The following is a 12475-nucleotide window of genomic DNA, read 5'->3' on the forward strand; positions in this document are numbered from 1 at the left end:
AAAAAATCATTCTGTGTACCTCACTCTCTTCACTCTAGTCCCGGCCCCGGTAAACACCTAAGATGCTCTGCCTGGGAGCTTTCTATGGACCACACAGCCGCAGGTCTAAATTGATAGGGAGTTAACATTCCTGGGAATAATCCTCAATCACTTTGGATGAATCAGTATCCCAGCTCCCTCCCCCCTCTTGTGGGATAACTGAAGTGTGTGTCCTCAGAGGTCCCCAGAGGGAATATGTCCCGGGTGTTCACAGCAGAGATCTACTCATTCAAACCCTCAGGATGTTCCACCCGCCCCTCCCTATCTCATTTCCCTTCTTCTCTACTCACGCTTTCTAGGACCTCTTTCTAACAAGCACCTGCACTCAGATTCTTGTCTCAGTCTCGGCAACTGGGGGACATAAAGTCAAAGCCGAGGCCTATTACAATTTCTTTTTTTTTTAACACAGTAAGCCCAATAACCCCTGATTCCCCTCCTGAACTCTGGCCATACCTGCTGGATGAGTGATCAAAGCAAAAGTCACCCCAAATGCAGAGACTTATAATAACAACAAAGTTATGTCTCACAGGGTTTTATTTCTGGTTCAGGAATTGGGTGTGGCTTCACTGGGTTCTCTGCTTCAGGGTCTTTCATGGGCTGCCATCCATGTGTCGCCTGGGGCTGCAGTGTCCTCTGGAGGATTGCTAAGGGCAGGATCCATGCCCAAGCTCGCTCATGTGTCATTGGCAGGCTTCAGTATCTCATGCGCTGTTGAGAAAGTGGCTCTGAGCAACCCGCCATGTGGGCCTTTTTACAGGGCAGCTCACAACACGGCTTCATCAGAGGCAGAGAGAGAGTGAGAGAGGGAAGTCTTAATCTTTTGTAACCAAATTTGAGAAGTGACATCCCATCACTTTTGTTTTTTTTATTTTTTTAATGGAGGACTGGGGATTGAACCCAGGACTTCCTGCATGCTAAGCACGTGCCATCACTTTTGTCTTATTCTGCTTTTAGAAGTGAGTCACAAGATCCTGCCCACACTCAAGGAGAAGGGGTCACACAGGATGTGGATACCAGGAAGTGAGGATCATGGGGGCCATCTTGGAGTTTGCCCACTGATTTCCCCTTTTGTAGAGCATGGCTCCACTTCAGCTCAGTTGTTCAAGCCCTTAGTGAGGGTGTCCTCCTGGACTCCCCTCTTTCTGTCATTCTGTCCATGAGGCCCTCTATCCTGACTCCAGAAGTCCCTTCTGATCTCATCTCCTTCATCCTGCGATGGCTGTACTGACTTTCCTTCTCTTCTTGGAAGCTCAGTCCTACCTCAGGGCCTTTGCACCTGCTGTTCCCTCAATCTGGAATTCTCTGCCCAGAGACATTGTGTGGCTCTTCCTTCAAGCTCTCTCACAAGGCTGCCACCCAGGTGAGAGCTGGGGCTGCCGTCTTATATGAAGGCTCAACCAGTCAGGTAAGGACCCACTTCTTTTCCACCTTAGCTTTAACACAAACTCCTTAAAGATGCATTCCTGGTCCACTGTAACATTTAGCCCTGCGAAGTAAAGAGCGAACTCAGCGGGCTTGAGGTGCTCCAGTCCTGCACGTTTCACAGAAAGGCCTGTCTGCAGCACTGGCCCCTGCCCTCCTCCTGGAAGGTCATCTTTAAGCCCCTGGAATGTCCTGCCGGATAAGTGTCTGTATACCTGGGACCTTAGTCATGACAGCCAATGCTCATAATGTGATCTATGGTGGGAGCCTTGGGCCACCATGCACTATCAGCTTGGAGGGGCTGGTGCCTGGGATCAGCCCCTCGGATGGTAACCATGCCTACGTGACTGGCTCCCAGTAAAACCCTGGACACCGAGGCTGGGGTGAGTTTCCCTAATTGGCAGTACTCCATGCATGTTGTCACACATTATTCCTGGGAGAATTTAGAGCTGTCTGTGTGACTGGGAGGGGACTACTGGAAACTTGTGCCTGGCCTCTTGGGACTCTGACCCCGTTGTCCTTTGCTGATGTTAATCTGTCTCCCTTCCCTGTAATAAGCGGTAACTGTGAGTAGAACAGCTTTTCTGAGTTCTATGAGTCCTAGTGAGTCACTTACCCCGAGGGTGGTTTTGGGGACTTTCAATCCAAGCCTCCATCCTTCCAGCCACCCTCTTTGAGATCGTCCTCACCCTGGTCACTGGATGGTATTCTTGCTCATTTGCTGTTTCCTGTCTCTCTCCCCAGATCGAGAGCTCTGGAAGGGCAGGACCCTGCCTGTCGCTCTTATGGGAGGCAGAAGAGCAGAGTGGTCAAGGGCTCATCCCAGCGTGGCCACTTTCTGGCGGTGTAACCCTGGGCAGGCAGCATCGCCTCTGTGTGCTACAGTCTCCCTGTCTGTAAACGGGAACAGGAACCCACGTTCCTCCTTCCTAGAGTCATCAGGAGACGGATGGGCTGATTTATTATGCGCAGAAAAGCCTCTACAAGTATTAGCTTTTACGTCTTTGTCACTCTGTCTCCCCAGTCGTGAGAGCAGGGTCTGGTGGGTCAGTGTTTAGCAAAGAGCAAATGAATTAAAGTGACCCCTCCGAAAACCTTTGACAGAGAGAGGCAGGAGGGGACCAGAGACGCCCAGATGGTGGGGATGCGGAGGGAGCACAGAGGCCAGAGGATGGGAGAGGTGCCAGGGAGAGCTGGATGCCCGCCTTGTGGCTCTGGCCACACAAAGATCCTGCCACAGCTCTTTGGGACTGGCTGGGAAGCCAGGCCCACTGTGGCCACTAGGGAGGCAGCCAGCAGGATTGGCAGAGTGGGGTAGAGAAGGGGAGGGTGGGGGAAACCAAATCCCACAGTCATGGCTCCTTGGAGGAAATGTGTGGGAGGCCGAGTGGGGGTCAGGGCAGCTGGAGCCGGGGCTGTGGGCGGGTGCCGGCCAGGCCCCAAAGAAAGGCTGTGTTGGGCGGCAGCCCGTCTGGCCCGGCCTGGGAAGATGCCTCCCGTGCTGCTGGACACCCTGGAGATGCCACTGGGCTGCTGGACACGGCCCTGCTCCCCTCTCCTGGAAGGAATGCGCCCTGCTCCCCATCCCCTGCCTCTACACTCTTCCACATAAGGCTTTCGGGGGGTGCTGATGCCATATGATTTCAGGACAAAGGAATCAGAAGTGCATGGGCTGGATTCCCCAGGGGGGAGTTCTGGAAGAGAGACTAAGAAGAAGAAAACAGTCAGAGGGGGTCCTGGGATGAGGACTTGGGAGGCAGCGGGGAGGAGGTGCCTGGCTCTAAGCAGCCTCTGCCCTTAACAATACCCGCACCCCAGAACTCTCGAATCAGGGAGACACCTCAGCTGAGGGCCACCAGGGACCCATGTGCAACCTGATACCTCCTCTCTCTCTTTGAACCTCAGTTTCCTTCCTATGGCCCAGGTGCTTAGGTCAAAATACTTGGGGTCATCTGTGTCTCTCTCTGTCTCTGTCCTTCTCTCTTTCTCCATACCCCCTCCCTCTGACATCAGCAAATCTTGAGGGCTCTATTTTCAAAATCTACCCCAAATCCATCCTCTTTTCATTTATCTCCTTCCGGGACCCACCCTGGTCCAGCCCTATCATTTCCCACTTGGACCCGTGCAGTCACCTCTGCCCTGATCTTCCAGCTCCTACTCTCCCCCTCTACAGGCTGTTCCCCCAAACAGTGGCCAGAGGACACCCTTGAACACCAGGTCTTGTCCCTCCTCTGCTCAAGAACCCTCCATGGCTCCCACCTCATTCAGCACAAAACTCAAAGTCCTCCACCTGACCACAAGGCTCTGCACAATCTGCCCCGTCCCCTCCCTGTTCTTACCTCCTCCCTCTCTCCCGCTCACTATTCCCTCTGGCCCGCTGACTTCCTCACCATTCCTTGCGTGCTCCCACCCCAGGGCCTTTGCACCTGTGGTTCCCTCTGCCTGGTACCCTCCTCCTCTAGAGCTCTACATGGCTTTCTTCACCTCCTTTCCTCAAACATCACCTCCTCAGGAGAGCCTTCCCTGATACCCGACTTAAAATTGCGCTCTCACCATCCCTGCTTAATTTTTCACAACACATCATCATCCAACAACTCTGTAGATTTTAGTTTTTGATCTTTCTGCCTATCTGTCAGTCCCAGGAGACCAAGGCTTTTTGTCTGTTTTATTCTCTGCCGAGTTCCCAGTGCACGGAACAGGTACTTGTTGATTTAGTTGACCGAATGGTGACAATCTCATCTGCAGACTGTTAGGCAACTTCTTTTATAGCTTTACCTAGGTGTAATTTACATAGTGTATAATTCAGCCTGTGTATGAATTGTGCAACCATCACCACAATCTGGTGTTTGGGAACACTTTCAACACCTCAAAAGTTGCCTGGTTCCCCTTTGTAGTCCATCTCCACTGCCTCCTGGTCCACTTTCACTCTCTCTAGCTTTGCCTTTTCTAAAAAGTTCACATAAGTGGGAACACTCAAGAGGTAGTATTTTGTCCATCAACAGATGATTGGATAAAGAAATAGTGGTATATTTATACAGTGGAATACTACTCGGCCATAAAAAAGAATAAAATAATGCCATTTGCAGCAACATGGATGGATCTGGAGATCGTTATTCTAAGTGGTGTAAGCCAGAAAGAGAAAGAAAAATACCATATGATATCACTTATATGTGAAATCTAAAAAAAAAAAAAAAGACACAAATGAACTTATTTACAAAATAGAAACAGATTCCCAGACATAGAAAACAAACTTACGGTTATCAGAGGGGAAAGGGGGTAGGAAGGATAAATTGGGAGTTTGAGATTTGCAGATACTAACTAATACATATAAAATAGATAAACAACAAGTTTCTACTGTATAGCACAGGGAACTATATACAATATCTTATAGTACTTACAATGAAAAAGAATATAAAAATGAATATATGTATGTATATGTATGACTGAAACATTACACTGTACACCAGAAATTGACACAACATTGTGAACTGACTATACCTCAATTAAAAAAAAAAAGCTTGAAGAAGAAAAAAAAAAAGAGGTAGTGTTTTGTGTCTGGCTTCTTTCACTTAGTATAATATTTTTGAGGTCTACCCACATTGCTGTGTTTATGAATTTTTGTTCTGTTTCATTGATGAGTAGTAGTCTACTATACTACTATACATTACAGATATTCCAAAAATATCTACCATATTTTTTTATCCTTTCATCTGTTGGTAGACATCTGGGTGGTTGCCACCTTCTGGCTATTCCGAATAAGACTGCTTTGAACACTCATGGGCAAGGTTTTGTGTAGAGCATGCTTTCATTTCTGGATCATATGGTAAACATGTTTTTAACTTTTTAAGAGACTGTCCAGATTGTTTTCCAAAGCGATGGTGCCATTGTACATCCCCACCAGGAACGGATGAGCATTCCGGTGCCTCCATATCCTCACCAGCACTAGAAACTGTCAGTCTTTTTTATTTTACCTCTTCCAAAAGGTGTGTGTAGTGGTACCTCATGGGGGATTTCATTTGCATTTTCTCTAATCGCTAATGACGCCGAGTATCTTTTCCTGTCCTTATTTGCCATTCAAATGTCCTCTTTGCTGAACTATCTGTTCAAATCCTTTGCCTTTTTTAAATTGGGTTTTATTTGCTTATTATTGAGGGTTTTTTGTTTTTATTTTTCATTGAATGTTTTAATTTTTTATTGAAGTATAGTTGCTGTCCAGTATTGCATGTTACAGGTGTACAATATAGTGATTCACACTTTGTAAAGTTTACCCTCCATTTATAGTTATTATAAAATATTGTCTATATTCCCCCATGCTGTACAATATCTTATTATGGAGTTTTTAAAAAATTGTTTTTCAACAACTTGTTGCCAATCTGGAATTCACTCAGTTCTAATAGTCTGAAAGAAGATTTTATTCTATATGTTAGGTACATATAGTGTCATTCACTAATCGCAAAGGTTTTAGCTACTGCATTTCAATCTTTAAATCCTCTTTGTCTTTTCTTTCTTCATTGCCCTGGCTAGGTCCTCCAGCGCAGCGTTGAAGACAAGCGGTGACAGCGGCCATCCTTTCCTGGTTCTCATCTCAGGGGGAAATCTTTCACTATTTCACAATTAAGGTTGGTATTTGCTGTGTGTTGTTTTGGAGTAGGTGCCTTATATGAGAGTTTAGAAGTTCCCTTCTATTTCTACCTCACTTAGAGTTTCAAACGTGGATGTTACAACTTATTATTGAGTTTGGAGAACTTTTTTTACATACTCTGGACACAAGTCCTTTACCAGGTATATCATTTGCACAAACAGTTCCCCCCGGTGTGTGGCTGGTCTTTCCATTTTCCGAATGTCTTTTGAAGAGTAAACATTTTCATTTTGATGAAATCCAGGTTATCCGTGTTTTCTCTTCTGGGTCGTGCTTTTGGCGACGTAGCTAGGAAACCTTGTCCTAAGCCAAGGTCGTGATGAGGGCCTCGTCTGTCTTCTCCCAGAAGTTTTATAGTTTTCGGTCTGTAATCTATCTACAGTTTCTTTTCGTGTAGAACGTTAAGCAGAGTCTGAGTTCTCCTGTAACTCTCCCGCCAGGGCCAGGGCAGGGAGGAGGGAGACAAAGCCATAGAACTGCTCAAACGGGATGTTGCTTATCACTCTCAGCGCTGGAATCCAACCTCAAGGGTCCTTATCAGCACTTGCATCGAGGGCCCTGACCAAGCCTGACCTCAGGGCCTGCTACCCCGCTCCTGCTCCTTCCTACGGCTCCCCGCTTCAGCAAGAGCCTTGAGACCCAAATAGAGCAAGGCACCGGCAAGGCCTCCAGACCCCGATGCCTTCTCGGAGGGGGCAGCTCCTGTCTCCGCAGGGCTTCCCGGGTTGGGTTGTCCTTTCGGTGACCCGGCTTCCTTCTCCCCTAGCCCTGTCCCAGTCAAGTTCGGTCGTGACTCCCTGTGGCCTCAGCCACGCCTGTTCCCACAAACCAAGAGAGGGCAAAAGGCAAACATTCCCCTGCAGCCCTGCCTAAGTGTGTCCTGGATTAGGGCGGGACTGGGGGCTCCCGGGAAGGAGAACCCTGAGGTACCCTGTCCCCCCAGCCCTTCACCCGACCTGTGCCTTTGCCCGTGGGTCGTGGGGAAAGGTAACAAACCTAACTAGAGGGAGACAATAATAATAATTTATTATTATTATTGAGGATGACAGTGGGCAGATGGGTAGAGTGGTTAGAGACCCAGCCTTAATCTCTGTATATATGACGGCTGCCTTGTTGGTCTGATCATGATTCTTCTTTTGAACACCTGAGTCCAGTCAGGTCCCATCCCTCTTCTGCTCAGAACCTTCCATAGCTCCCACCTCACCCAGGGAAAAATCCAAAGTCCTCCCTTGGCCCACAAGGCTCTGCACAATTTGCCCCATCCCCTCCCACTCTCCCTCTCACTCACTCCCTCCAGCCACACAGGCCACCTCACTGTTTCCCAAACACACCAGACACAGGCCAGCCTCCGGGCCTTTGCACAGGCTATTCCCTCTGTCTGGAATACACTTTCCCAGATATTTTCCCCCTTCTGAGTCAAGTCTTTGCTCAGATACCACCTCCTATTTAACAGTCTCAGCTCCCTTCCCCCAGTGGTCTCTGTCCTTTGCCCCTGCTTTAATTTTCTATCACACCTTCTAAAATCACTGTAATTCACATCTTTACCTAGAGTATCAGCCCCATGAGAGCAGGGGTGTTTCTGCCTTGTTCACTGCTGTATTTCCAGCACCAAGGCCAGAGCCAAGCACACAGTAGGTGCTCAATAAACATTTGTTGAATGAATTTCCTCCTTCTCTTCCACCCTTTGTCCACTTAGACCTGGTGAGGCCAGCCCCACCCCCATCACCAGGAGTGATCACACGACCAGGCCTAGACAATGGACACATTCCATTTTTTTTCTGGCTGCAGTGACTGGTACCTATATAACATGGATGCCAGTCTGTCCAAGGAGAGGTAGCCCCAGGATTCTCGCCAGAGCTTTTAGTAAAGTGGCCATCTTCCCTGGAGTTTCTGGGCTGATAAGATATAAGCCAGGGATTGCGGAGGCTGTTTAATCCCCATGGAACATGGCTGCCTGAGAGTGAAGCTCCCTAGAGAAGAGCTCAGTTAAGAGGGGGAGATTATTTTGTTTGAGCCCCTGGATCTAGCTGTGCCTGAAGCCAACCTACCCTACACTTTTCAGTTACATGAACCAATAAATTATTATTTTTTTTTTTATTCTTAAGTCAGTGTGGGTTTGGATTTTCCCTTGCAACTGAAATAGTCCTGACCAACTCTTCCTTCCTCTCTCCCCCCCTCTTTCCTTTCCTTTCTTCCTTCCTTTCTTTTTTCCTTCCTCCCTCCTTCTGTTTCTTTCTTTCTTCCTTCCTTCCTCTTTCTTTCTTTCTTTCTTTTTCTTTCTTTCTTTCTTTCTTTCTTTCTTTCTTTCTTTCTTTCTTTCTCTCTCTCTCTTTCTTTCTCTTTCTTTCTTTCTTTCTTTCTTTCTTTCTTTCTTTCTTTCTTTCTTTCCTTCTTTCTTTCTTTCTTTCTCTCTCTTTTCTTTCTTTCTTTTTCTTCTCCCTCCTCCTTTCCCTCTCTCCCTTCTTTCCTTCTATCTCTAATTTAATCCATACCCCATCCTGGCCTGAACCACCATTCCTGCCCTGAACCACCATTCCTGCCCTACCCCCACCATGGCCAAATCAAAACTACTTTTTACCTTCTCTCCAAACAACTCTTCTCCCATTGTTGCCTCCTCAGGCTCACCCCTCCCTAACTCAGTGCCTCTGGGACTCTGCCAGATGTGGGTGTGAAGCCTAGCTCTCCCACTAGAGGGCTTTGTGCCCTGGCTAAGTGACTTCACCTATCTGAGCCCGTTTCCCCATCTGTAAAACAGGGGCAAACAGCCTGACCACTGTTCCCAGGTCTGCCTCCTTTCTAACCTCTTCTGACTGTCTGTTTACCTGAACCTTACTCTTGCCTGCCCTCGGCCCACTGCCCTTGAGCTTTGCTCTGAATCTCTGAGTCCATCCCATGGGACCCTGCAGAAGGTCCAATGCACCCTGACCCCTGAGGTCACCACCGTCACAGCCCAAGACTCTGATGGGACTGCTGACATCACCCTTACTTTACAGATGAGGAAACTGAGCCTCTGGCCACCCAGCCAGGATATAAAGAAGGTAATTGCTCAGAGGGGTAAAAGCACGATGTGCTGGAGAACTTCCAGGAAGGGAATGGTGGCGGGAGAGACAGTGGTCAGGGAGGGTTCCCTGGAAGAGATGACATTTTAGAGCCAGAGCTTCCCAGACACAACACCATGGGGGGGGGCAGGGGAAGTAAGCCAGGTAGGGGGACCTGGTAGGGCAAAGGGCCTGACGTGGGAAGCAGTGGGTGTATTTAGAGACCAGGAAGGGGGTCTGGAGAAAAGCAGGAAGGCGGGCAGGTCCTGATATTCAGGAGCCCAGGCAGGGGGCTCTGGGAGGAACAGCTTGGCCCCAGGTGCTGAGTGAGCTTCTGTGGGGTGAGTCACGGCTGCACCCACCTGGGTCTCCTCTCTGTCCATAAAGTGGTCGCTCTATTGGCAGACTGGTGGTTTCAGATTCCTCCCTACTCCACCACCCAGCCTCGACTCTGCCCAACCCACCACACAGGGAAATTGAGACATCCAAAGTGGGAGACGGGGGAGCTTCTGGGAGGGGAAATATTTTGGTTCTCAGAAGGCAGGAGAATTGCCTGCTTCCCAACCGATTAGGGGTAATTAACCCTTCGCAAGGCAGTAATTAAGTCTGTGCCTCTGAAACCGCAATTAGAAGCTCCAGGAGGCTCCGCCCCCTCCCCAAGAGGAAGGCAGTCCCCAAAGCTGAGGCCAGCCGGCACTGGGGACAGGGCTCTGTTCCCCTCTCGGGGATGAGTGAGCCTCGCAGCCTCCCTCCAGGCCCCCCAAGGCAGAGACCCAGGGAACAGCACTCGTGGAATCCAAGCATTTCCCTGCACAGTCCCTTTTTAGGGTTGTCAGGCCACACAAGGGGACTTTGCTTTTGGGGGGCATGAAGACGGGGATACGGGGCTGGGCAGGGGTCTGGGGTGTGGGGCTGGCGGCAACCCTAAGGGCTCTTCTCTCTGGCTGAGGGGAGCTGGAGCAGGGAGCCCAGCCTTAAAGGGGAGTAAGGAGGCCAGGGATGCAGGCTGACCACAGAGAGGATGGGGACAGCTCTGGGGGTGCTCAGAGAGGACAGAGATGCCCTCTGGTGGGGCGCTCACCACAGCTGAGAGGCATGGGTCTCAGGAGTCAGACTGGCTGTGTGGTTCCCAGGTCTCCCAGAGAGACGGCAAGGCGGAAGGAGGGGGCTTTGCCAGCAGAGCCAACCCCCTGTGCCAGTGCCCCAAGAGTGCCTGCTGTGGGTCAGCTGGGACATGCAGGTCTACATAGACCCCCTGCTTGCCTCCGCCCCATCAGTCTAGCCCCAAGGAGCCGTCTGAGGCCAACTCTAGGTCCCCACAGCCCTAAGCCAGTCACCATGTCCCATTCCTCTCCACTACACATGCCCCTTGGCAGCATAACTGAAGTCAATATGGTCAGGGGCAAAGGCCCAGGAGAGGGATGCGGGGCACATGGAGTGGGGTGTTACCCTGTTGGGGACACTTGGTCCCAGGTCTTCATGATGGGTGGGGAGAGTGTGACAGGAGGGTGTCTGTGTGGAGCCAAGTGGTGAGAGAGGGCTTTCAACTCAGTGTGCATTTTATTCTTTTCCCCTCAGGCTCTTCAGAGATGACTTCTCAGGGGAAAGTGGAGGATCGGATTTGTCTTTAAAAGGGGCCTTGACATCCCATCCCACCTCTCCATCCACCTCTCAGCTCTGGGCACCCTGATCCTTTCTTGCTGTCCAGCACCCCAAGCTCTTTCCTGCCCCAGGGCCTTTGCACTTGCTATTCCCGCAATGGGACACCTTGCCCCAGTCTTGGCATGGCTGGGGCCTTATCCCTCTAAGGCCTCAGGGCAAACGTTGCCCCCTGGGAGAGCCCTCCCTACTGACTTTATCCAGAGCAGACTCCCTGTCCCGTTACAGCCCTCTGTTTATTTTCTCCTTCAGAACACTTATATCAGCCAGCAGTGGCCTCCTGGGTTGTTGTCCCCTTCCTTGCCCCTCTTCTTCTAGACTGTATGCTCCAGAATAGCAGGAGATTTTACCTGCTATGCTCCTTCTGTGTCCACTAAACCCAGAACAGAGCCTGATACACAGTAGGTGTTCAATAACTGTTGGTAGTGACGAATAAATGGACAAGTTTATAGTGTAGAAACAGCGGCTGGGAAAAGCAGGACGTGGAGGAGAATTTCGTAGGCGTGGGCTGCGTCTCAAACTGCTGAGCCCCCTCCTCTCCTCCCCCAGTGCCCTGGGTGGGGAGAAAAGGGAGGGGCGACCCACTTTCCAGGGAGTCGCACGCACCTCCCTCCGGCGGCCCACAGGTGGCGCTCGCTCCCCGCGCTGCAGCGGCGGGACGCAGAGGTGGGGAAACGCGAGCGTTGGGTGGCGGTGGGGGATGGGGGCAGGCACCTGCAGATTTAACCGCCCCCTTCCGCCCCCTGGGGTCAGCCCTAGCCTCTATTTGGACACCTCCTAGGGTCCCAACTTCTGCGGGTCTGAGAGGTACGGGGATGGTGGGCTGAGGGGTGGGGGAGCTGAGGGCTCCACCCCTCCCTCCACCTCATGCTTGTTCCTCCTCCGCACAAAAGTAGTTAAGCAGCCCCACGCTTGGGGAAGGGGACGGTGGGGGAAAAGCGCTTACTATGCGCATGTGCTGCCTTAGCCCTCTAGAGGCTAGAGCTTGGCACAGCGCTTGGTCCTCGGCGGGCCCTCGGAGCACACTTGTGGAATAGTGAGTGAGTGAATGGAGGAGTCCCCATTTTACAGGTGGGAAAACTGAGGCTCAGGGAGGCTACGTGGCTCTCACAGATTCACAGAGCTGGAAAATGGTCAGGCTAGGGTTGGAGCCCTAGGTATGTCCAACTTTAGGCTCAGCCGGTTAAAAAACAAATTAAATAATGGATTTCTTAGTTACCCAAGGTGATACAGGAATCTGTTTAGAAAGCCTCATCTCAGACCCTAGCCGGTGGGGAGAGGGGAGGCAGGGGCTTAACCACAAAGCCTACTTTCTCTGTCTTCACAGGTGTCTACACTTACCACGCCAGGCTTCTGGGTTTCTAGCTGGGTCACTGGGCATAAACTCCTCTTTCTGGGAGTCAGTTTCCTATCTGTGAAATGGGCTTGATGGTCATTGAACTATCTTCCCGGCTGGCTGTGAGGATTGAATGGGTTACTCCCATGAGAAGCTCTTGGAGCAGAGCTTGGCACACGGGCTGCACCCAGACTGCGGGTACCCTGTGGCTCTCTATATATCCTGGTGGGAAACACACCATTCTTGAGTGTTATTGCTGTTTCCCTAGTGTGAGGGCCTGGTGCATACCATATCTGTGCGGGCTGAGGCTGCCTGTGAACCCTACTGTCTGTATTTGATGTG

At 50.5% G+C, this 12475-nt stretch overlaps 1 long non-coding RNA gene across 1 annotated transcript; it reads left to right on the plus strand.

Moving 5' to 3' along the window:
* The first annotated feature begins 571 nt into the window (after positions 1–571).
* Positions 572–11221, plus strand: LOC123616615 (uncharacterized). The gene is made up of 4 exons (XR_006724618.2): positions 572–1444; positions 5986–6080; positions 8720–9138; positions 10717–11221. It is a non-coding gene; the product is annotated as an uncharacterized LOC123616615 (long non-coding RNA).
* Positions 11222–12475: the final 1254 nt, after the last annotated feature.

This window comes from Camelus bactrianus, chromosome 22 (genome assembly GCF_048773025.1).
Source record: "Camelus bactrianus isolate YW-2024 breed Bactrian camel chromosome 22, ASM4877302v1, whole genome shotgun sequence".
Taxonomy (NCBI): domain Eukaryota; kingdom Metazoa; phylum Chordata; class Mammalia; order Artiodactyla; family Camelidae; genus Camelus; species Camelus bactrianus.